The sequence below is a fragment of the Bufo gargarizans genome, chromosome 5 (assembly GCF_014858855.1).
Source record: "Bufo gargarizans isolate SCDJY-AF-19 chromosome 5, ASM1485885v1, whole genome shotgun sequence".
Lineage (NCBI taxonomy): Eukaryota > Metazoa > Chordata > Amphibia > Anura > Bufonidae > Bufo > Bufo gargarizans.
Window position 1 is genome coordinate 69,018,861 of NC_058084.1, and position 26,469 is coordinate 69,045,329.

Sequence of the window (26,469 nt, forward strand, 5' to 3'; positions counted from 1 at the left end):
CGCTTCATAGATGACATTTTTGTCATCTGGAGCGGGCCAGAACGGTCATTTAAGGAATTCGTAACCTGTCTTAATAACAACCAGATTAATTTACGATTCACATCAGTTATTGAGAAGGATCGCCTACCATTCCTAGACATCTTGATCCATAAGGGCTCATCTGGACAAATTGAGACCTGTATATATCGTAAACCGACATCTACCAATTCCTTGTTAAAGTGGGAGAGTAACCATCCAGGTCCCCTGAAAAGGGGCATCCCCACAGGGCAATACTTGCGTCTTAGACGTAATTGCTCTAGTGACGCGGAATTCATTAATCAGGCAGTTGACCTACGCAGAAGGTTCCGCGAACGGGGCTACCCAGACAAGGTTCTGCGCACAGCCTTCCAGAAAGCTCTAGCCAAAGAACGTACAGATTTACTCCATGCCACCGGCCACCCAAAGGGTGAGACTACCAACATTATGCGTGTGATTGGCACATTTGATACAGCAGCGGGCCAAGTCCGCAGTATCATTGCCAAACATTGGGATACCCTCCTCATGGACCCAGACTTAGACGACGTCCTCAAACCCTACCCCTCCATCACGTATCGGAGGGGCAGGAATTTGAGAGACCGTTTGGTGCATAGCCACTTCGCCGGAGCATCCAGCCACAAGACCTGGCTGGGTGGTCCTGTGAGGGGCTGCTTTAGGTGCGGCAGCTGCAGTTTCTGCAATTTTGTACAAACTGGCAAGTCTTTTACCAATCGTAACAGCGGGTATAACCATCATATAAATGGCTTCATCAACTGCCGCACCTCAGGACTGGTATACTTAATCACCTGTGATTGTGGTACCCAATACGTCGGTAAAACAAAAAGAGAGTTTCGCCGCCGTATTGGGGAACACCTAAATGATGTCCGTAATAAAAGGGACACATCGGTGGCAAGACATGTCAACGATTGCCACCAAGGTCTGAGAAGTGTCTTAAAATTCAAGGGCATTGAAGCAATCACCAGACCCCCTAGAGGAGGGGACTGGGATAGACGTATCCTCCAGAGAGAAACATGGTGGATATACAAATTGAATACTCCCAGTCCCAACGGACTCAATGAACAATTGAGTTTCGGTTGCTACATTTAACTGTTACATCCTCTAGTTTTCGGCCATGTATTTAGCGCAGGATTGGGTCATCACTTCCACCCTTACTTATGTGTAGTCACCGTACTCCATGCTTAGTAGCCAGTGAATTAACAATATCTTCTAGGCTTATTGTATTGTATGTGTGTTTTTGTGTGGCTATTCATTTTGACAACATCATCAGCGTTTCTATCTATATATCTATATACTTGTGTTGCACCGATTACACTTCCATCCTCTTCATTCAAAAAGGTTTGTCGCCGTCTGTAAGCGAGACCCGCCTCTCTAAGTCTCCTCTAATGCCCGAGGGATGCGCACACTCCCTTTGGAGTAACCGCCCCTTTCAGTGACGCGCCATTTGGCCTTACCTAATAAGGCATCACCGGCACGTCAGCGCTAGCCGTGCCCCCACACACGCCTTCTCTATGTAGGTTGGTGACGTAGGTTGGTGACGCGATCATCAGTTTTACATATTCCACGCCCCCGGGGGGCGGGGCCCGCGCGCTTTAGGACGCACATTTAAATCGTGGACGGCGATACAAGCCGGTTGCCGCCACACGCGCACAGGGAGTTGCCATACGCTACCCCTTACCCACAGCTACTAGGACAGAGGGACCCCTATCATTAGGGAATAGATCCTGAATCTCACTAGCGACTCGCTATTCAGTGACTCTGACCAAGTCTCCTCCCCAGTACTCTAGTTTATTGTTGATAGACTGTCTGCTTGTGACAGCAGTTAATAAGGACACACTCCTCTACATGCTAGCCCCTTATCCCCTGATGAGTCTGGGGCTTTTACCTCTAGACGAAACGCGTAGGGATTTTACGCACTGCAGTGATTTTGTCACTGTATACCCGTAGTTAGGGTTGTCTTGGGACTTTGTAACTTTTTGTTCCCTTACGTGCGGCCCCTGACCAGGTCATAGGGCTCTATAGGCCTGGTAGGGCTTTCTAGGGACAGTTCGCCTCATCCGGGACCCTGTTCCTCAGGTAACACTGTCTTCTGGGACTTCGCGACCATACCCAGATGACCGTCAACGACCGGTAAGACTGTTCCAGTTTATATATGTCTCTCCGTGGAACGTATACCTGATTTTGAGTATGGTGTTACCTTGTTTCACACTGGTCTTACCATATAAATGTGGTTTCCTATGGTGACTTTGTACATTGTGGTTTGTGACACGTTGTTGGTGTGCACATCATTTCGTTATTTTGTGTTATGTCCGTCTTTTTTAACTATATATTTATTAAACGCTAAGTCTTAGATTACGCTACCTCCTCCTTCTATATATTTCATTACCGTGGTAGCTGGCGAGCATTGTTCATTTATTCTCGCCGGTTGGGCAACTTTATTTATCTACTAAATATTGATTTCATTTATTTTTTGTGGTCCCCAAATGTATGCACCTGCCTAATTTTGTTTAACCCCTTAAGGACTCGGCCCTAATTCACCTTAAGGACTTGGTCATTTTTTGCAAATCTGACCTGTGTCACTTTAAGTGCTGATAACTTTAAAATGCTTTGACTTATCCAGGCCGTTCTGAGATAGTTTTTTCATCACATATTGTAATTCATGACACTGGTAAAATGAAGTTAAAAAATATTCATTTTTATTTATAAAAAAATACCAAATTTAACAAAAAGTTGTAAAAAATTGCTAATTTCCAAGTTTCAATTTCTCTACTTCAATAATACATAGTAATACCTCCAAAAATAGTTATTACTTTACATTCCCCATATGTCTACTTCATGTTTGGATCATTTTGGGAATGATATTTTAATTTTTGGGGATGTTACAAGGCTTAGAAGTTTAGAAGCAAATCTTGAAATTTTTCCGAAATTTTCAAAAACCCAATTTTTAGGGACCACTCCAGGTCTGAGGTCACTTTGCGAGGCTTACATAATAGAAACCACTCAAAAATGACCCAATTCTATAAACTACCCAGCTCAAGGTATTCAAAACTGATTTTACAAACTTTGTTAACCTTTTAGGTGTTCCTCAAGAAATAATGGAAAATAGAGATACAATTTCAAAATTTCACTTTTTTGGCAGATTTTCCATTTGAATAATTTTGTTCCAGTTACAAAGCAAGGGTTAACAGTCAAACCAAACTCAATATTTATGGCCCTGTTCCTTTAGTTTACAGAAACACCCCATATGTGGTCGTAAACTACTGTACGGGCACACGGCAGGGCGCAGAAGGAAAGGAATGCCATACGGTTTTCGGAAGGCAGATTTTGCTGGACTGTTTTTTTTGACACCATGTCCCATTTAAAGCCTTCCTGATGCACCCCTAGAGTAAAAAACTCCATAAAAGTGACCCCATCTAAGAAACTACGGGATAGGGTGGCAGTATTGTTGGTACTAGTTTAGGGTACATATGATTTTTGGTTGCTCTATATTACACTTTTTGTGAGGCAAGATAACAAGAAATAGCTGTTTTGGCATCGTTTTTTATTTTTTTATTTACAACATTCATCTGACAGGTTAAATCATGTGATATTCTTATAGACCAGGTTGTCATGGATGCGGCGATACCTAATATGTATACTTTTTTTTATTTATGTAAGTTTTACACAATGATTTCTTTTTTGAAGCAAAAAAATAAATCATGTTTTAGTGTATCCATAGTCTGAGAGCCATAATTTTTTCAGTTTTTGGGTGATTACCTTGGGTAGGGTAGGATTTTTGTGGGATGAGATGACGGTTTTATTGGCACTATTTTGGGGTGCGTGTGACTTTTTGATTGCTTGCTAGTACACTTTTTGTGATGTAAGGTGACAAAAAATGGTTTATTTAGCACTGTTTTTATTTTACATTTTTTACGGTGTTCCTCTGAGGGTGTTAGGTCATGTGATATTTTTATAGAGCCGGTCGATACGGACACGGCAATACCTAATATGTATACTTTTTTTCCCCCCTATTTTTTTTTTTCACTTTATTTGGGGAAAATTAAATTTTTGTTTATTTTTACTTGAAACTTTAAATTTTGGTGGGGAGAACTTTATTTTTTCAACTTTTTTTTCACTTAATTTTTTTGTCCCACTTTGGGACTTGAACTTTTGGGGGTCTAATCCTTTACAATGTATTCCAATACTTCTTTATTGGAATGCATTGGCTGTATGAGTAAGGTCCCTTTTACACGGGCGAGTATTCCGCGCCGGTGCAATGCGTGATGTGAACGCATTGCACCCGCACTGAATCTGGACCCATTCATTTCTATGGGGCTGTGCACACGAGCTGTGATTTTCACGCATCACTTATGCGTTGCATGAAAATCGCAGCATGTTCTATATTGTGCGTTGCGGTGCAATAATCCACGCAACGCAGGCCCCATAGAAGTGAATGGGGCTGCGTGAAAATCGCAAGTATCCGCAAGCCAGTGCGGATGCGGTGCAATTTTCACGCACGGTTGCTAGGAGACGATCGGGATGGAGACCCGATCATTTTATTATTTTCCCGTATAACATGGTTATAAGGTAAAATAATAGCATTCTGAATACAGAATGCAAAGTACAATAGCGCTGGAGGGGTTAAAAAAAAAATTAACTCACTTTAATCCACTTGATCGCGCAGCCGGCGTTACTCCGGTCATCACATGATCCATCACAATGGTAAAAGATCATGTGACAGACCAGACCATGTGATGACCGGAGTGACGTCACCATAGTTCCTTTTCCTCCACACAGCACAGAAGACAGACAGAAGAGATGCGGGCTATGCGATCAAGTGGATTAAGGTAAGTTAAATTATTTATTTATTTTTTTAACCCCTCCAGCACTATTTGACTATGCATTCTGTATTCAGAATGCTATTATTTTCCCTTATAACCATGTTATAAGGGAAAATAATACAATTTACAGAACACCGATCTCAAGCCCGAACTTCTGTGAAGAAGTTCGGGTTTGGGTACCAAACATGGCGATTTTTCTCACGCGTGTGCAAAACGCATTACAATGTTTTGCACTCGCGCTGAAAAATCGTGCATGTTCCCGCAACGCACCCACACCTTTTCCCGCAACGCCCGTGTGAAACCAGCCTAAAACTGTGTGTATTACTCATACAGCTTCCGGCCTGTGAGGTAAAAGCCGCAAACCGCAGGTCTGAATTGTCGAATGACCCCCCCGGCGTTGTGACAGGATGCCCGCTGAATGATTTCAGTGGGCATCCTGTTCCTATTAACCCCCGCCGCGCCGCAATCTACTTTTAAACTTAGGACGTACAGGTACGTCCTGAGTCCTTAAGGACTCGGCAAACATGGCGTACCGGTACGTCCTAAGTCCCTAAGGGGTTAAACAATTATAGAACACTTTCTGTAAATCCAATAAACTTAATTTCACTTCTCAGATATCACTGTGTGTGTCTCCTATATGATATATTTAACTGACATTTTTTATCGTAACAACCATCGATTTATACAGGAAAATCATGACGATTAACAAGGTTGCCCAAACTTTCGCATCCCACTGTATATAGACATAAGGATACCAAGGTATAGAAGTTAAGAAGCAAATATATCACCAGACAGACGGTATTACCATCAATGTTACTGAGCAAAACCCACTATGCCAAGAACAACAATACCAATATTATAATAATATATAAGAGCCAGATAATACCGCCAAAGAACACATTATTACTAGAGATGAGCGAATTTCATATTTTGAAATTCGTTCACTCTTTGTTTGGTGGTAAAAGCAGAATTGCGCTATGGATTTCGTTACCACGGATCGAAGCGCAATTCTATGACGAAATGCATAACGGAATGCCTTTAGAGGCATTCCATTATTCATTCCATCATAATACAAGTCTATAGGCTGCAAAACAGATCCGTCCCGTTTTCCGTTATGCAGGGGAGTCCTCTCCTGCATAATGGAAATGGGGCCGATCAGTTATGCATACCATAGACTTCTATTATGACGGAATGAATAACGGAATGCCTCTAAAGGCATTCCGTTATGCATTCCGTCATAGAATTGCGTTACGGTCTCTGGTAACGGAATTCATAACGCAATTCTGCTTTTACCACCAAACGAAGCGTGAATGAATTTCATAACATGAAATTCGCTCATCTCTAATTACTACCACATTGTGACTGAATATACCCGATTGCTAATAAATAAAAAATACTACACAAAGACCAATGTTACCATTAGTGTTGAGTGAAGTCTACTTCTTTGACTTCGATCCGAATTTCAGGATAAACAGCCACGATGGGCTGGCTGCTGTAATCTTGCTTGAAGATCTCGGCCAAAATCCTGTACGCAGTGATGTATGACGTCACCACGATGGCCGTTGTTATGATGTTGTCTCTGGCCATGCAAGATTTCGCGTTGATCTTCAAGCAAGATGGAGGCGGGCTACCCGTCGCAAGTAAATGGATCAGGTAAGTATGATTTTTATTTTATTTTACATTGTGTTAAGTACATCAGTTACCATAATCATGTATGAACGCGGCATCTGAGGGGTACAATGACAGACTAGAGGTAATTTCCTCTCCGTGTCTTTACACCCACTACAAAGAAATGCGCTTCGTGACAAAGTAATTGGTAAGAAAATTATTTTTTTGCAAAATTTGGCAAAGCAGCCGAAAAGAATTGTCCAATACTTTGCACATTTCTAATTACCATCATCCAGTGACCATATAGTGTTAGTGCTACACAGCCACTATGCAAGCTATATAAGTGATTACAATACAGTTTCATCCAGTGACTGCCAGTTCATGTTTAACTGATCATGTTCCCTATTCTTTTCTATTCAGCCCGACCACCATGACGACTTCTAATAATTACACCCTTACTGCCCCACACCAAAGGTGTCATTATAGGCATGACTAGTGCCCCCCAGATTAATAGTGCTCCTCATATTGCCTACAGTGCTCCTTAGTGTCCTCTTTCAATAATAATGATCTTTTTTCTGCTCCCACTCAGTAGCAATGCCACCTTTTATGCCCCCATTTACTACTGATGCCCTTTTATGCTCCAGCTCAGTACTATGCGCCCATTTAAAATGAATGTCCCTTTTAAGCCCCAATAGTGTCTTACTTGCCTAGAGCTGACTGAACTGCTACTTGCTGATTTGCAGGATCGGAGAGGGCTCCAGGTGAACTGGGAGAGGGCTGTAGACTGAGATAAGGTTGCAGGTTGGGGGAGCACCACAGTTCTGTACAGAGTAGACAGTAACTTGTAAAAAAGCCATTTCACTAGCAATCCAGATCCCATCCAAAGCTATGATCGTTCAGAGCTGAATACCCAGAGCTGCAATGAGATCTCATGAACATAGCAAACAATAGCACCATTTATAATCATCGCCAAATCATAGTCATCATAGCCAATTGCTACAGTCACACAGAGTGGGAGAATATACAGTCATTTTTCACTGCCATCACTGAACATTGTTGAAATGCCACTTACCCTTAGCCACTATGGCACAGGCCAGCTGCCAGGAAAATGGGTAATATAGAAACACTGTTCACAAGCAGTTACAAGAAGTGGCTGGCTTCACTATACTTCTTGTTACTGCATTTGGGCACAAACCATACTGCCTGCAGATGAGCCTCATCTGAACTGCACACAGTGATGGCAGGGTGGCAGGGAAGGAGCCCAGGATCTTCTTCTCCACTCATCCAACTGTTTTTTTAAAACTGTAAATAATGTGGAGAAGATGAGTGGATTCCCTGAAGGGCCAGTGGAACCCAGCACCTGCCGTCTTTGCAGTGTCAGCACTGGTTAGATGTTGGTACAGAAAATTTTGCACTGTTTGTGCTATGAGACCGGTCTAAGCTCCTTTAATATTTCCATCACTTCTTAAGATTGGTGCGGCATGCAGAACTTTTCATGCTGTCAAGATTTCAGAACCCCTACAGACACCATTGTAAGTCGGAAGGTTTCCAGATCTGATCAGCGGTGGGATGGATCACTCACAGTAGCAAAAAATGTAGATAGCACAGGTGTATATAGGCATCTTTTTGAAGCAACTACAAAAATGTCCAGTATTCCCTCCAGATTCCATAATATCCCAAAAATAATAATTTTTTCACCAGCATCTAAGTACATGCTGTCTTTATTGACAATCTACACTGGAGAAAGAAGCCCCATTGATGTTTATATGTATTGGTGTCAATAAAGGCGACATTTATATGGATGTTGGCAAATTATTCCTTTGGACCCATTACAGTGTTCATATGAAATGGAGGTACTGTAAGTGTGGACTACTGTAAGTATAACATTCAAAAGTTTATACAAGAAGATATAGACCCAAATCGTCCATTGTCATAAAGTCGGAGCTGGCTACTTCACATAGCGATATCATTGTTACCATTATAATAAAGTATACCAGTGCGGTCCTCTATAGTGGACTATATTTTGCCTTTTAGAGCATAGCAAATGGCCAAATAGTTTTTAATGAAATGGTCACTAGACTCGGGGAAACGGGGAACCATTTTCGCAATCATCTTTAAATAAATCACAATTTATATGCTATGGTCAATACAAGAGGGTAAAAATATCTTACAAGTACAGAAGGAGTTTAGATTTGCTTTGAGGGGGGGGAAGGAAAAATATGTTATTGTACATGATGTTACATTATAGTTCTTATCCCCATAGTGATTTTGTGTTTTTAAAAAGTACAGGCTTGTGATGGTCATCAGACCTTTATTTCTTTCTTATGAAAAATTTGTGACTTCTGTTTCAATAACCTAAGAGAAACTCCTTCAATTTCATATATTTGTCACCATTAGAAGACTTTAATGTCATGCTGCTTTTCGTGGTGTAATAATGTAATCAGGATCACACCTTGTAACCCAATTATAACCTAAAATGGCCTTGTATTTAGGCTGCATTATGCTCTGAAATCCATGCATGTTAGCACATACACGGGCTAATGCACTTAGCTACTTATTATCTGCTATTACCTTATACCGTATTTCTTTCTTGGTCGAGTTGCACTAAACTTTGCCCCTTTTAGTCGTAAGTTGCTTAAGTGCTTATTATTTCTGTCATATATATAAGTTTGTGCTATATGCTCTCACCTAAATCTTATGTTGCTGGCCAGCATTGTAATTTTAACCTTTTTAGTTCTTAACTACAAAAGGTATATTTATTAGGATAAGTTAAATTTAATAAAAAGAAATGTTGCCATTAAAGATAAGCAAATTTCTTGAAATGTGTTTCTAGTTGGATTCTAACAAATCTGTCAGAAAATTTTATTTAGATGTGAATTAGTTGTATCTGAATTGAAGATACTGTAATTGGCCTGAAAATTGGTATATGACAGTTTGAGGTCTCCTATGACTATTTTTAACTTGTCTTTTTTTTCATCTTTTATTTATTTTTTATATTTCTCCATTTCTTCCTTGTCAAGCTCTAAAGCTGTAGTAAATAATGGTAGAGTGACACTGACATCTATAGCTGTGGCAAAACACATGGTTGATGGTTTTAACAAACAGCCTGTTAAAAAATAAAACACTGTGCCCATGGGATTTAAGTTTTTTTACATTTTAGAAATGTTCCAAAAAAGTATCCCTTATTTGAGGTAGATGCTTGCTAGTGTTTATACACACACTGTGGTATCAGGAAAAACAGTGGTTTGCTCTGAACAAGCAGTCTAAAAATGATACCTTAAGAGAGGCAGATTCCTGTTTTTACACACACACACACACACACACACACACACAGTTGTATCAAAATAAACAAGCAGTTCTAGACAAGCAGTCAAAAAGTTATGCCTTAACAGGGCAGATACCTGCCTGTTTATACTACTCAAAAACAGTAGTATCAGAAGAAACAGTAACTTGTTCTGAACTAAAATATGATTATTGCAATGCACAGTAGAAAAATTGCAACAGGTTTTTGGTAAACAGAAAAAAATGTAATTTGACGGCTCCTGGGTGCGATAAAATTAATGCTATTGACACTCTAAAATACCCTTATTGCGAATATCTAAACTGTAAAAGCTTTGTAACAGTTTATTGGAAAGAATAAGGTGCAATTGCACAGTGTATGTCGTGAAATATATGTTGCTGTTCATACTAGAAAATATACCTATTGCACACTCAGGAATTGTAGAAGGTTGGCCCCTGGAAATAAAAAATATAGTACTACCTTTTAAAGACTCCTGTATTGCAACATAAGAAGTTATAAACAGCTGCAGCGCTGGCTGCAGACACATGGTGCATTGGCCTTATCCTGTCCGTAAAGATAAAATCTAACTTTCTACTTAATAATCCAACCTACCTAGCTAAATATACAGTACAGACCAAAAGTTTGAACACACCTTCTCATTCAAAGAGTTTTCTTTATTTTCATGACTATGAAAATTGTAGATTCACACTGAATACATCAAAACTATGAATTAACACATGTGGAATTATATACATAACAAGAAAGTGTGAAACAACTGAAAATATGTCATATTCTAGGTTCTTCAAAGTAGCCACCTTTTGCTTTGATTACTGATTTGCACACTCTTGGCATTCTCTTGATGAGCTTCAAGAGGTAGTCACCTGAAATGGTTTTCACTTCACAGGTGTGCCCTGTCAGGTTTAATAAGTGGGATTCCTTGCCTTATAAATGGAGTTGGGACCATCAGTTGCATCGTGGAGAAGTCAGGTGGATACACAGCTGATAGTCCTACTGAATAAACTGTTAGAATTTGTATTATGGCAAGAATAAAGCAGCTAAGTAAAGAAAAACGAGTGGCCATCATTACTTTAAGAAATTAAGGTCAGTCAGTCCGAAAAATTGGTAAAACTTTGAAAGTGTCCCCAAGTGCAGTCACAAAAACCATCAAGCGCTACAAAGAAACTGGCTCACATGCGGACCGCCCCAGGAAAGGAAGACCAAGAGTCACCTCTGCTGCGGACGATAAGTTCATCCCAGTCACCAGCCTCAGAATTCGCAGGTTAACAGCAGCTCAGATTAGAGACCAGGTCAATGCCACACAGAGTTCTAGCATCTCTAGAACAACTGTTAAGAGGAGACTGTGTGTATCAGGCCTTCATGGTAGAATATCTGCTAGGAAACCACTGCTAAGGACAGGCAACAAGCAGAAGAGACTTGTTTGGGCTAAAGAACACAAGGAATGGACATTAGACCAGTGGAAATCTGTGCTTTGGTCTGATGAGTCCAAATTTGAGATCTTTGGTTCCAACCACCGTGTCTTTGTGCGACGCAGAAAAGGTGAACAGATGGACTCTACATGCCTGGTTCCCACCGTGAAGCATGGAGGAGGAGGTGTGATGGTGTGGGGGTGTTTTGCTGGTGACATTGTTGGGGATTTATTCAAAATTGAAGGCATACTGAACCAGCATGGCTACCACAGCATCTTGCAGCGGCATGCTATTCCATCCAGTTTGCGTTTAGTTGGACCATCATTTATTTTTCAACAGGACAATGACCCCAAACACACCTCCAGACTGTGTAAGGGCTATTTGACCATGAAGAAGAGTGATAGGGTGCTGCGCCAGATGACCTGGCCTCCACAGTCACCGGACCTGAACCCAATCGAGATGGTTTGGGGTGAGCTGGACCGCAGAGTGAAGGCAAAATGGCCAACAAGTGCTAAGCATCTCTGGGAACTCCTTCAAGACTGTTGGAAGACCATTTCAGGTGACTACCTCTTGAAGCTCATCAAGAGAATGCCAAGAGTGTGCAAAGCAGTAATCAAAGCAAAAGGTGGCTACTTTGAAGAACCTAGAATATGACATATTTTCAGTTGTTTCACACTTTTTTGTTATGTATATCATTCCACATGTGTTAATTCATAGTTTTGATGCCTTCAGTGTGAATCTACAATTTTCATAGTCATGAAAATAAAGAAAACTCTTTTAATGAGAAGGTGTGTCCAAACTTTTGGTCTGTACTGCATATTATTCACAATTCCTATACTGTCCCTCCAAAACCCTGAAATGGCTGGCTTGTATGTCTAATTGGTGTTAGTAAGAGACATAGGCAGTTATATACGATCATAGCAGTGGCTCAGCTCACAATGGCGTCTCTTCTTCAGAGCTAGCATATAGCATGATAGACTAGCCAATATAGCATTGTGGGCAAGCCCACTGGCCGGGGTCATTTGATCCTACGTCTTCAACCTTCCTTCCCTGTTTCATTCACTAGTGTACAGATTTTTTTATGTATAATGGTGGACATAGTTTTGCGCAATTCCAAAATATTCCGTTTTGTTTGGAAATCATTGTTAAATTTGTTTAGAATCAATTTGTTAATCTCTAGTTGCCATAGCAAAACAGATCATATTTTTGTTTTCTACCCTGCTTGCTCTGTATCAGTTTAAGTGTGGTTGAGGCTGTTGATTTAGAGACAACTGTCTGTAGACAGCATTTTTGGGGGATTATTGACACTTATCAGTACAGAGTAGGGTACTGCCTGGCTGGGTGATATGCCTTAGATGCAGCTCATGAAGTAGTACTGCTTTTCACTGAAGAGACATAGTGGCGTATAGAGATTTATTTTTCAAGTAATGCCACATGGGGAAAAAAGTATGCAAATGAGCTTGCTCAGACAAACTGAACCAGAGCTATCCATTAGTATGTTGCACCTTTTGGTGCTCAACTTTGACATCAAGTCTAAAGTTATTCTAAATAATGTATTAGACAGCAGTACTCCCAGTTACCAAGTGTTATTCCTCCAGGAATCCTGAACCCAGATTCTCAAAATGTAAAAAAATAAATTTAAGGGGGCAGAGGTAATGTAAAAAAAAGTGGATCTCCTTTATTCACCCAATGCAACGTTTCAAGTCATATCAATGGAGCCTATTGAATACGACGAAGGCTTGACAAAGGCTCCAATGGGATGAGCTGAAACATTGCATTGGGTGAATAAAGGAGATCCACTTTTTTTTTTACATTTCCTCTGCCTCCTTACATTTTTTATTTAAAGTTATTCTAAGTTAGTCTGAATGTCGCAACAGATAATGGCTTAAAAATTAATGTGATATGATTGAATTGTAAAGTGTAAAATGTAAATGGCAGTTTTACTGTTTTACTAGTATGAACAAAGATGGAAACAACATAAATCCAAGTATATCCTTCCAGTTATAATGGTGTAAACATCCATCATATGATCACAACAATTTCAATAGTTCATTATTGCTAATTGGTGATGTAAAATCTGTAAAATGTAGCTTTAAATGGTCACAAAATTTCTAAACAACTTCTTCTCAAAGATTACTTTAGATGATCACTTTGATTAAAAATGTTCATGTTAAGTATTAACCAATAGACCTGACAGAACAACAGACGTGCAGGTTGGGGGACACCTGGGAAATAGTGACCATAAAGTAATAACCTTCCAATTGTCATTAAAAATAGTGTTTCTTCAGGGAGGAACAAAAATAACAAACTTCAAAAAAGCTAAATTTAGCCAATTAAGAGAGGCCATAGGCCTAACTAACTGGGACAAAGTCCACAAAAATAAAAATACAGCCACAAAATAGGATATTTTTAAAAGCATCCCAAAATATAATTGTGAGAGGTACATACCTTATAGGAATAAAAGGTTAAGGAACAAGAAAATAACAATAATTAGATAAATGGATAAATAGAACTGTAAAGAAAACAATAAATGACAAAAAGAAAGCATTTAAATCACTAAAAGAGGAGAGTAGCGAGAAAGCACTGAAAAACTATAGGGAAAAAAATAGAATATGTAAAAATAACTAATTAAAGCAGCCGAGAGATTAATTGCCAAAGAGAGCAAAACTAACTCTAAAATGTTCTTCAATTATATAAATGGTAAAAAGAATAAATCTGAGATGTTGGCCCTCTAGAGAGTAGTAAGGGGCAGCACGGTGGCTCAGTGGTTTGCACTGGTGCCTAGCAGCGCTGGAGTCCTAGGTTCGAATCCGATCAAGTGCATGGAGTTTGCATGTTCTCCCCGTGTATGCGTAGGTTTCCTCCAGGTACTCCGGTTTCCTCCCACACTCCAAAGACATACTGATAGGGACCTTAGAGTGTGAGCCCCATTGGGGACAGTTTGATGCTAATGTCTGTAAAGCGCTGCGGAATATAGTAGCGCTATATAAGTGCATAAAATAAATAAATAATGAGGCGGGAGTTGCAGAGAGCGATGAGAAGAAAGCAAAGCTATTAAATATAGCTTTTAAATATGTTAAATATATTACATTTTTATTCACAGAGGAAAATAAACATTTAGATGAAATGCAGAATGTAAAAGTAAATTCCCCATTAAACGTTCCCTGTCTGACCCAGGAAGAAGTACAGCGGCATCTTAAAAAAATTTAAATAGACAAATCGCCAGGACCAGATGGCATACACCCCCCCGTATCCTAAGAGAATTAAGTAATGTCATAGCCAAACCCTAATTTCTGATATTTAAAGACTCTATACTGACAGGGAGTGTTCCACAGGATTGGCACATAGCAAATGTGGTGCCAATATTCAAAAAGGGTGAAAAAACAAAGCCAGGAAACTATAGGCCGGTAAGTTTAACATCTGTCATGGGTAAACGGTTTCAAGGTTTTGTAAGAGATGCTATCTTGGAGTACCTCAATGAAAATAAGCAAATACCACCCTATCAGCATGGCTTCATGAGGGATTGGTTTATGTCAAACTAATTTAATCAGTTTCTATGAGGAGGTAAGTTCTAGACTTGACAGCGGCCAATCAATGGATGTCATATATCTGGACTTCTCCAAAGCATTTGACACTGTACAGCATGAAAGGTTAGTATATAAAATGAGAATGCTTGGACTGGGAGAAAATGTCTGTATGTGGGTAAGTAACTGGCTCAGTAATAGAAAACAGATGGTGGTTATTAATGATAGACACTCAGATTGGGTCACTGTGACTAGTGGAGTACCTCAGGGGTCAGTATTAGGCACTATTATCTTCAATATATTTATTAATGATCTTGTAGAAGGCTTGCACAGTAAAATAAAAAAAATTGCAGGTGACACTAAACTGTGCAAATTAATTAACACTTAAGAGGACAGTATAATGCTACAGAGGGGTCTGGATAGATTGGAGGCTTGGGCAGATAAGTGGCAGATAAGGTTTAACACTGAAAAATGTAAGGTTATGCACATGGGAAGGAATAATGCAAGTCACCTGTGCATACTAAATGGTAAAACACTGGGTAACACTGACATTGAAAAGGACCTAGGAATTTTAGTGAATAGGAAACTAAGCTGTAGAAACCAGTGTGTCACAGATGAGGATGGGGGAACCCTCAACCATGCGATGTCAATAGGATAAGGGTAGCTTCTAGGCCAGGATGACAGGATCAGGGAGCAGGTCACCTCCTAGCTCGTCCCTAATTCTGACCCTGACTCCTAACCATATGAGCCAACCCAGATGGTAGGAGGGCTCATACTCCAGAACCTAGGGTCCCTATTAGCCCTCAGGAAATCCCTGGACTAGGAGCAGGGTAAGAAGACCTGTTCCTCCTAGACACGGATGAACAGGAGTCTCGCTGGCCAAGGAGCAAGGAGAGGGGAAACATATACAGCATATGGATATGGCAGGTGAATTAAACCAGTACTACACCTACCTGCCACAGACACGCTGACTGGAACCCGTGCACAAGTACTGATATCCACACAAACATTAAGGACACAGCACACACACAAATCACACAGGTACCCAGGACACCCATAGCTGCAATAAATATAAAGAGCATAAAAACATCTTCTAAACATCATACATATATTTTTTTTGACCACAAGGGTGGCCCTCACTGGATAGATGGCATATGAGACCAGGAGGAAAACTCCAGCATAAAGCATGGCTGGAGTATCCCTCAGCTACAGGCATCCAGCAGAAGCTAAATAGCCCAAGCAGCCACACCCACACACACATACTAGGAAAGGAGTTAACCCTCCCAACACCAGACAAGGAAAGTGTCACTTAAAGGAAAAATGCACACACAACTAACTCCTGTGCACACCAGACATAGAAAGTGAACACATTCAAACACACGTTGTCAGGTGCAACCGCATGCCTTAACAGCGAGCCGCTTAGCAACCAGCTTAGGCTGCTACACTGCCAACAACATTATGTTGCCAGCGGCAACCACACGTGAGACAACATACTAACTGCCCTCACCTGCGGTAGACAACAAGCAGACCGCTGACAACTGCATGCGACACAAAGAGTCACGACCAAACCATAGTCATGACACAGTGTCAGGCAGCTGCCGCAAAGGCCAATAAGATAATGGGTTACATCAAAAAGGGCATAGATGCCCGTGATGAGAACATAGTCCCACCACTTTGCCAATAACTGGTCAGACCACACATGGAGTACTGTTTACAGTTCTGAGCTCCTTTGAACAAGGCAGACATAGCAGAGCAGGAGAGGGTTCAGAGGAGGGCAAATAAAGTAATAACTGGAATAGGGGGACTACAGTACCCTGAAAGATTATTAAAATTAGAGTTATTTAGTTTTGAAAAAAGATGACTGAGGGAAGATCTAATTACTATGTATAAATATATCAGGGGTCAGTACAGAGATCTATCCCATGATCTCTTTATCCCCAGGACTGTGACGAGGGGACATCCTCTGCGTCTGGAGGAAAGAAGGTTTGCACACAAACATAGAAGAGAATTATTTATGGTAAGAGGAATGAGACCTTAAAACATTATTTTATAAATAATAATAGAATGTTTTAAGGTCTTCCTATTATTCAATTTATTGCTATTCACAAGTTGGGTGCCATATTTATATTTTGTGTGACCAGCCACTACCTTGGTCAAGGTAAGATACTTGATAAGAGCAATGAGACTATGGAACTCTCTGCCTGAGAAGGTGGTGATGATGAGTTCACTAAAAGAGTTCAAGAGGGGCCTGGATGTATTTCTGGAGTGTAATATTATTACAGGCTATAGCTACTAGAGATGTGTCGTTGATCCAGGGAGTTATTCTGATTGCCTGATTGGAGTCGAGAAATAATATTTTTCCCCTTAAGTGGGGAAAATTGGCTTCTACCTCATAGTTTTTTTTTTGCCTTCCTCTGGATCAACTTGCAGGATAACAGGCCGAACTGGATGGACAGATGTCTTTTTTCGGCCTTATAAACTATGTTACTATGTTATCCATCCTAAGAACACTTCTGACAACTCTGTCACTTGGGGTCTCCCTTCTAGCAATTTTACTTTTCATATACTGTTACTAGGTTAATCCCATCTATACCAACAAGGGCATCTAGATGGAATGAGGAAAGTGGGTGTCCCCAAAGCTCAGTGAGCTTCTGAGCTCAGTGCAGAGGCCCCTTCACCATCCAGGGCTCAGAGCCTGAACACTACAGAATGCTCAGTATCTCAGACTGCTGTTTTTTCCCCCCCTCCAGTACATAGTAAGAGCATTTCTTACTCCAGTCATAATAGAATTAATTTAAGAAGTGCATGTGTGTCTCTTCATGTGTTGGTTTTAGTTTATTAGTCAGCATCCCTCACTGGACTGACGATGCATCAGTTTACATAGTTCCTGTGCTGTAATGGGAGGCTGGAATAGATTCTCACTCTGTATCCAGCAAAAGCAGAATTGAATTTGTGAGAAGCTCTAAAACTGCCCTTAAAAATTAATTTAATTCTTCTTCAAAATATATTTAGTTATGTCATTCGGTAATATCAAAGCTGGATGGCAGTGAGATGTGAGCCCACTGACAATTGTGCTCTCATCATACAGATTACATTTTTGACCATGAACATTCACAGGGTCAGATGACATTTACCTAATGTGTATGGTGAGCCTTAAAGGGAACCTGTCATGTGGATATTTGATTATAATCTAACTAATTATATACAATCATTAACTACTAAAAAGTGCCTTAGATGTATTCACTTACTGGTGTGACAGATGGTTACCTCATAATATACACACGAAGATGCTGCATGCTAATGAGCTGATTTGAGTCCAGCGTGATGTCATTGAGTCCAGCTATAGCCACTCCCCTGCCCATCTGCTGCTGATTTATATGGAAAAAAATGTCATTCAGCAGCAGGTGGGTGGGGAGAGTCAGGAGCTCATAAATATTTATGACTCATCATTATCAGCTGGAGCATTTCAATACAAGATGATGGCAGATTAACTGGGTCAATTAAAGAAAGTGACCCAGCATTTTGCTAAGAGAATCAGTCACTTATTTATGTTGCCCTTAGTTAGGACACCATAAAACTGGTGACAGGTTCCCTTTAAGTTGATAATTAAATTGGTTAACATGGTCATTAAGGGCCTTTTTAAACAGGCAAAGATTGGGACAATTATGAAGGACGAACGTCCACACTTTCCCAGTAATTGCCAATGATCACCTGACGAACAAGCAAAAGCAAGTATGTCGGGCATCTTTCGCATCTTTTTTAGTGGCACCAAACATCTTTATTGTTGGCAGCACACCACCCTGTGTAAAGAACAATAATTTATTCCCATGCATAACTGATCACTGCTGCATGTTAACAAGAGGACAATCATCAGGGATAAATGTCCTCATTCACGAATAGTTCCTGCTCTTCAAACCTGTGTAAAAGGTCTCTAAGCCTGCAAAATCATTCATGTTAATTCATTTGGCACTTAAAGATGTATACACTAGAGTACATGTCTTGAAATGTGTTTCAATTCTGATTCTAACTAATCAGCTGGCAGATTTGATTTTAGTACCCAATAAATTTGACCCAAATGCACAGAATGACCTGAAAAGTTGTGCATGACAACCCAATTCATGCTCGTTAACACATAGCATTAGTAATGTCAATGTGACAGTGACATAAATGGCTATGTGTAAATGAATGGGAGTCGGTGGTAACAAATATAGCCTGTTTAAAAGAAAAACGCACTGCACTGTTGTTGTTTTTTTTTAAGTTAAAATGTGATCCAGAAATGATCCCTTTTTGGTGGCAGATGCCGTCTTCTCTGTTTTCTGACCTGTATTATGGTGGGCGTAAGTTTGAAAGATTCATCCAAGTTGAATTGCAAAAGATTAGGATTAGCCTGGAATAAAAAAAATTGGGGAAATTCAAGACCAACTGATTAGTTTAGAATTTTTGGATTTTATAGATTTGCTTATCTTTAGTATATACCTCTTGTAACTTTTATCTAGGATACACCTGATGCAATCCAACACAATAATTTTTCTTACTTCAAGAATCCTACCTCATGGTGTTTTACAGCCCACAAAAACATTACTTTATTGGAATATGATGCCAAAAACAAGAGACCTCCTCAAGATTAAATACTGCTTATTTTTGTACATTGACAGTCATTGAAATAAATTTTATTTAAAAAAAAGGGCTACAAATGCTGTCATAATAATTAACCCCTTAGTATCTGCCTTTTTATGGTGGGCTTAGGCTGGGCCGTTTTTTTTTCGTCGGCCCAGTCTACGCGCTGCACAGCTCTCATGAGAGCCGCGGTCCTGCTCTAACAGCCTGGACCGGCAGGCTGTTTAATGCTTTACATGCCACGGGCAATGGTGCCCGCCGCATGTAAAGCTCTGACAGAGGGAGCGGACTCCCTCTGTCTCCCATCGGCACCCTGCAAATACGATCGTAGGGTGGCGATGTGTGTAAAGGCAGGCTGGGGTCTTATGAAGGCCCCAAGCCTGCCTTAAGTAGTTTCCAGCAGGCTGTGCCTCTCTGGTGCAGCCTGCTGGTCAATGTCAGTACAGCACTGACATTAAAATGCAATGCATGCATTTTAAAATCAATATTGTCTGTTATATTCCCCGTGTGTGACTATTACCTGGTAAAAAAAACAACACATTTTTTAAATAAAAAAAATTCCATTAAAAACATTTTCCCCCTTTGTTTGGCATCCGTAACGACCCACACTACATAAATATCATGTAAATTATCCCCTACGGTGAACGCAGTAAAACTTATAATGTAAAAAAGCACTGGCAGTATTGCTGTTTTTCACATCTTCCTCCCAGAAAGAGTTAAAAAAAATCTAAAAGTTATGTGTACACCAAAATGGCGCCATTAAAAACTAAGGAAGAAAAACACTTGGTCAGTAAGGCCCAAAACAGGCTGGTCACTAAACGACTAAGTTCTGATTACTTGAAACAAGTTAAATGATTGGACATGTTCAAAAACGTTTTGAGGTTTCTCATTATGACTTCAGTCAGGGCTTGTGGCAACAATTGGCAGAAAAGCTTGGCTACTGTTTTATATCCAGGTTTGGCTTCTTAGAAAAGTTTGGGGGTAGTGCCTGCTTAATAGAGGTATTGGTTATTCCATTTTACCTCCTGCAGTTTCCTGATTTGCATTGTGACTCAGTGGATACATACTGGTCTCTAACAACAGAAACCATTATTCTCCCATACCACCCACTACCAGTGATAGGCAAACTGTGGCTGTCCAGCTGTTGCAGAACTATAACTCCCAGCATGCAAAGACTGCCTACAGCTTTCAGCCTACAGCAGGGCATGGTGGAAGTTGTAGTTTTGCAACAGCTGGAGAGCCGCAGTGTGATGCCCCACTCTGACGATGTGCGGAGGTCGGCCAGGATAGCAGCACGAGTTTAGTGTTTGTTTTGGTGCCGTGCTGGATCTGCCTCTCATCAGGTGCACTGGGTGGAGTTATTAGTTTAAATGGCACTCCAGCCAAGTGCTCTGAGCGGATTATACTAATCATTGTGGTCTGGGAAGCTTGGAGAGAAGGTTGGCTGTCTGTTCCTGCTCAGGAAGATAAGTGTAATTTCTAGTTTGGTTGTTTGTGTCATCTGTGCGAGCAGGCTGCTCCTATTTCCCCACTTCACCATCTCAGGGAATTCAGGGTTTTGTCAGCCCAGGCTGGAGGACACATCACACCTACCTTCAAGGTCTGCATGTGGGCTGAGCAGTGCAGGGAAAGAGGTCAGGGATTAGCTAGGAGGTGACCCTTCCCCTGTCTCTCGTCCAGAGCCTGGTTGGTGCGTTATCTGTTATACTGAGTGCATGCCTGCCGTGACACGCAGTTTGCCTATCACTGCACTAGACAAACAAAAGGATTTGCAGAGTTTAACTTAAGAACACCCATTTTATCTGAATCTTTCCTAAAAAAAAAATACTTTGTTAATCAAAATTGCCCGCCATGGTCATATTGGATACTTTGCTAACAAAGTAGTAAGCCCTAACACATTTCATATCTAGAGACATCTTACTTCAGTACATTCAGACACAAATAAATATCTATTATAAATTAATTTAGTCTTAAGGAGTTGTCCAGCAGGATAATTAAAAAGGGGCAAAAAGGGTGTGAGTGAAAATAAAGTATTTTTTCAGACTGTCCAGGAATTAACTGCCAGTTGGTGACCCAAATTGGCAGTAAATCACAATTGCCCATTTTCAGAATGGGATCTACTTTTTTATGGTGCTTGTTGGATGATCTGATAAATGGCTAGGGGACCAGGGACACTTGTCAAAAGGAGGACACTGTTGTAAATTTACAGCATTTTCTTTCTCAGATACATTGCTAATCTCATATCAGGGAATGCAGCCACAATATCCACTTACTGCACTTGCTCTAAGGTTATTGAAACTTCATTTATGTCTGTGCTGCTACTCCCCAAAATCCTGTTCTGTGTATATATGACCTATCAAAGTGTATGTGAAGGAAATCCCAGTATAGGGAATAACAGGGATTTAGCTGAGCCCTAAATCCCAGTAATTAATAATCTTGACCTTGGGGGTAGCTATATTATAAACTGAACTACACAAAAAATCCTGAAATTATTTTAGAACTTCTTGTAACTGGACTATTAAAACAAATAGAGATATAATAAAATAATTTTCTAATTAAATCCTACTGACGCTTTGCTGGTCCCCTTTATCAAATATACAGCAATTTTCCCCATCTTGCTGAAAGATGTCCATGTCCATGGCTGTGTTTACATTTTCATCAAAGAATACTATATCCATAATCCATGCACCATGAATACATTGACCCATAATCCATGTATTCATAGCTGCGCATCAAATGCTGATTTTCGGATCATGAAGCGGCTGCTGGTGCAGCCCATGTGAGTTTTATATGTGTTAGTACACTCTGTTAGATAGAACCACACTTCATCTGACATGATGTATTGTCCACATGTCCATCTATGATCATAGTCAACCACAAAACACCACATTCTTCACTTTATCCCCCTCCTATAACTCTTATACCTCTGACGCTCAGTGTGGCTTCAAGTGAAGATATTTCAGTACACATCTACTGGCAAATTTACTGAGTATGTGAAAACCCCTTTTCATAATGAAAAAGGGTTTATCCATACTCAAAGAGTTTCTCTCGATATACCCTATCTGAAATGAAGAGTTATTGTGATCCCCATATGATTCCACTCAGTGGCTGGCACATCTGCTGGGGCAATTTTCCATTTTAATTCCTTGAGCTTCTCATACTCCTTTCCTGGATGTCTGCAATAATGATAGGTATCTGAACACATGGTTGTGGTGATTTTCTTTGGCATCAGCCACAGATTCTGTGTTACGCCACTTCCACATCAAACCATGTAAACTGCTTTTTGCTGGAATGGTAATGTCCATAAGTGGGCCAGCAAAAGAGTCCAGTGTTTCTATGAATGAGTCTGTGTATACACAGGCCTCTACTCTCACAATTATTTGTTGGATCAAACACAGAATGTTGGACACACAACACTACTGCCCTTGACAAAGAGTTCCACATGAATGGCAGAGAAGGATATGATTGGCCTCTAATTTCTTACAGTGCTCTGGTAAAATAAAAGCTGAGCTGAATGGTGGCTGTGGGCAGCAATGACAGTTTTACAGTAAGATAGTTTTGATAAAGAAGGCCCGATAATGATTATCCTGTACCAACCACACAAGGGAAACAAGGATATGCATTTTGTGGCTGACCATATACTAATAGATCATCTACAGGTCCTAATTTAGAACTTTAGCGCAACACACAAAATTATTTGTTAAGGATGACAGTCATCGACTCATACTGCCCTCCTTCCTCTGCCCATGCTCTTCTTCTAGACACCTCAGACAATTTCTAGTAGAGAGAGTTGTACACAGTGCACACAGGGGGTGCCCAGTTCAAAGGTCAGATCAAGTACCCAAGCGAGCCTAGTGGCCAGGGTCAGTTGTTTTTAACATTAGTGTTGGACATGCTCCTTTGCAAGCCAACAGAAGAGCCCCACTATTGTCCTTTACCAGAATACTTGATCATTATATCTAGTGTATGGCAGACATTCTAACTGTACACTGTATACAATATATTTTTATGAGAGCCCTATAGTATTGGTATGGATGCACAGGACACAGCTGTGGATATTTTATAGTAGTACTCGAGTGGACAAGGTAATGGGTAGTGTCCCTGGCAGTATTATAAGACATTGTGGCAGTATGTTATGTAATCTCTATGTTGATGATGTTGCCCCCCCCACTAGAACTTTGAATTGTGCACCATGGCTGCTCTAAGTATGGAAAAATGCCACGGGCAAGCATAACAAATGTTATTTAACCCCCTCTCCTCCCATTCTGAAGATGAATTCTCGAATTGCATTTTACCCACTATGAACACTACATTTGTTCTTATATGGGAACCCTTCTTAAACTATGGAACCCATTTGCTTTTTAAAAAACATAACTAGAGATGAGCGAATTTCATATTTTAAAATTCGCTCACACTTGGTTTGTTGGTAAAAGGTGAATTGCATTATGGATTTCGTTACCATGGACCATAACGCAATTCTATAATTGAATGCATAACGGAATGCCTTTAGAGGCATTCCGTTATTCATTCTGTCATAATAGAAGTGTATAGGCTGCAAAATGGACCCGTCCCGTTTCCGTTATGCAGGAGAGTCCTCCCCTGCATAACGGAAGCGGGACGGATCCGTCTTGCAGCCCATAGACTTCTATTATGACGGAATGAATAATGGAATGCCTTTAGAGGCATTCCATCATAGAATTGCTCTATGGTCCGTGGTAACGGAATCCATAACGTAATTCACCTTTTACCAACAAACCAAGTGTGACATATGAAATTCGCTAATTTCTGATTACAGAGGGTTCATCTTCATTAAACCCTATGGATAACCGCTAAAGTTACATCAGCTGCAGTAGGGAAAATTTAGTATTACATGCTGGCCATTGAAATAAATGATCATTCATAAAATATATGGATGTTTAGGTCTTTCAGAGCAAGAGCCATTATCTTCAGAAGCTCTCCTCTCTATGATATTCATAAATTCTGATAGGGCATATGGAAAGTGTTCATCTTAATAAGACAAGTCCTTTGAAGCTGATCCATCATAAATATTTTTAATAAGTAGTACATTTATTTATTTTATGCATTTATATAGCGCTTTACAGACATTAGCATCACTCTGTCCCCAATGGGGCTCGCACTCTAAGTTCCCTATCAGTAAGTCTTTGGAGTGTGAGAGGAAACCGGAGTACCCAGAGGAAACCCACACAAACACAAACTCCATACAGAGGTTGTCCTTGGTCAGATTCAAACCTAGGACTCCAGTGCTACAAGGCACTAGTGCTAACCACTGTGCCACGGTGCTGCCCTACATGTGAATAATATATTAAAATTTGGAGTATATCCAATTAGTGTCAGTTTACGGTAGCTTCTTCCTCAATTTCCAGCATGCTGTATTCCCTTTGCTCACTTTCTATATGCAAAGAAGTATCTCCCAGGAAAAAATAACTGTTTCCCTATTGCCACCTTTTGGAAGTGGTTCCCTATGAGTCAAAATCGGATTTTTTAACAAGTCTTGGAATATGGCAAGGGAAAATAGCCAAGTCAAAAATTAATTCAGCTTTTTTGGTGTGTTTGCCTCCAGATGGATATTCGGCTAGGCCAGTGTCATGTTCCAAGGCTTGTTAGAAAGTCAGATTTTTACTCATGAGGAGCCACTTCCAGAAGATGGCACTAGCGAGATGGTTCTCTTTATCTGTGAGATACTGTACCTCTTTGCATGCTATTTTCCTTCGGAGCATTGCTACCAAGTCTCCATATACAGCTGGTCTCCTTAATGATGTTTATTGTGGTACTTGTGGTCCACTGCGGGCATCCTCCATTGTATGCATTTTTGCTGGGGATCGCCATTACCAATGGGCCACAAGTGCAGGATTTGCTCCCCTGTGTATATACATGCACAACTGCATATGGGTTTGAGCACTTCCTGCCTGTTTAACACCACGCCATTTTTTCAGTTTGTTTGTATATAGAGATGCCTGGAGGTGTATAAACTCCAAGGTAAATGTGCCTGTTTTCCATCCACAGGCTACATTTAGGTGCACCTGTGAGGCCTGGGCCATATTAGCCAGTCTTGAGTGGGACTCGCAGACTCCTCCCTCCTCCCATTGCTAGCATGGTTTCATGCTGGAGGTAACTGGTGAGTTGTCTGTGAGTCTGACCTTACGCTCCTGTAATTCGCCCACTGGCCCCTGGTATTGCCCATACGGCTCAGGTAGGTGAGTGTTAGGACCCGAGCTACTTGAGAAACCTTGGCGCGGTGCTTGGGCTCAGACATGTCCTCCATAGTAGGATATGTTGGCTAATCTCTCAATTTTAACATCAGTTTGAAGTTTTAGGAAGACCGCAGAGTGCACCTGTCTTTGCTATTATTATATTCCCCTTAAGGAGAGCCAATACCCCCCCTAAGCTGCACTCATTATACAAATATTCAGAAACTCTTCAGTCACTAGCAAATCCAAATAGTGTAAAGCAGTAAATACTAGACATGGATGGGAGTAAAGCTGCAGCAGTGGTTATGTCTAAATAGTCTACCTTCTTCAGTCACAGTGCCAGAGACACATGCTGTGAAAGGGGAGGGAAGCAGTAAGAGGAAGACATTTGATTGGCTCAGAGCATGCAGCACAGCTCTGACATCATAGGAAAAGCCATCCACTCAGCACAATCATAAAGAAAAGGCAAACATTTTAGAAATGATACAGTGGGAACGGAAAGACCGAAAAATGCAGAATATACGTAATATTTCTTGCTGCACACCACCCAGTACACATCTACAGCTGCCTAAGAAGTTTCTGCAATTTTCTAGAATTTGTCCTATTGACATCATTCATTTTCTGTTGATTTCTTTAAGTTATTAGTCTTGCTTTTTTACATTTTAAAATGAAAGCACATGCACACACGTGTGGTCCTATGGCTTGTTCCTATTCTCTTTGCTTTCTGGGCTTGGATCTTGCTCCTGATGTCCATTACTAAACTCAGTGAAAGCTATTTTGCTTGAAACACACCACCCATTTACAGTTTGCAGTGTACTGTTTTCAGGAACAAGTAACCTTGGATCATTTTCTGTGTCAATAAACCAATCAATACGTTACAAGTGCTCAAGCTGCTTAGGCCATTTGTAGAAGTCTATAATCTAGTAGACAAATCACAATTTAGTCAAGCAT